The sequence below is a fragment of the Austrofundulus limnaeus genome, unplaced genomic scaffold (assembly GCF_001266775.1).
Source record: "Austrofundulus limnaeus strain Quisiro unplaced genomic scaffold, Austrofundulus_limnaeus-1.0 Scaffold5674, whole genome shotgun sequence".
Lineage (NCBI taxonomy): Eukaryota > Metazoa > Chordata > Actinopteri > Cyprinodontiformes > Rivulidae > Austrofundulus > Austrofundulus limnaeus.
The window spans coordinates 4045-4643 of record NW_013958076.1 but is presented as its reverse complement, the minus strand read 5'-3'; the positions used below and the strand labels follow the sequence as shown (position 1 = coordinate 4643).

The window sequence follows — 599 nt, the reverse complement described above, 5'->3', positions numbered from 1 at the left end:
TGTCTGAGGTTCCTCACAGGTGGACAGTGTCTAAGGTCCCTCACAGGTTGACAGTGTCTGAGGTCCCTCACAGGTTAACAGTGTCTGAGGTTCCTCACAGGTGGACAGTGTCTGAGGTCCCTTATATGTGAACAGTGTCTAAGGTTCCTCACAGGTTGACAGTGTCTGAGGTCCCTCATATGTGAACAGTGTCTAAGGTTCCTCACAGGTGGACAGTGTCTGAGGTCCCTCATATGTGAACAGTGTCCAAGGTCCCTCACAGGTGGACAGTGTCTGAGGTTCCTCATATGTGAACAGTGTCTAAGGTTCCTCACAGGTGGACAGTGTCTGAGGTTCCTCACAGGTTGACAGTGTCTGAGGTCCCTCATATGTGAACAGTGTCTAAGGTTCCTCACAGGTGGACAGTGTCTGAGGTCCCTTATATGTGAACAGTGTCTGAGGTTCCTCACAGATTGACAGTGTCTAAGGTTCCTCACAGGTTGACAGTGTCTAAGGTTCCTCACAGGTGGACAGTGTCTAAGGTTCCTCACAGGTGGACAGTGTCTAAGGTTCCTCACAGGTGGACAGTGTCTAAGGTTCCTCACAGGTTGACAGTGTCT

The 599-nt window shown here is 50.3% G+C and overlaps 1 long non-coding RNA gene across 1 annotated transcript in view; it reads left to right on the top strand.

The window, feature by feature from the left end:
* The first annotated feature begins 39 nt into the window (after window positions 1–39).
* Window positions 40–599, top strand: part of LOC106512317 (uncharacterized) — a 4318-nt gene continuing 3758 nt past the window's right edge. The window contains exon 1 of the long non-coding RNA XR_001309647.1: window positions 40–73. This is a non-coding gene — a long non-coding RNA (uncharacterized LOC106512317). The remainder of the gene's footprint in view (window positions 74–599) is intronic.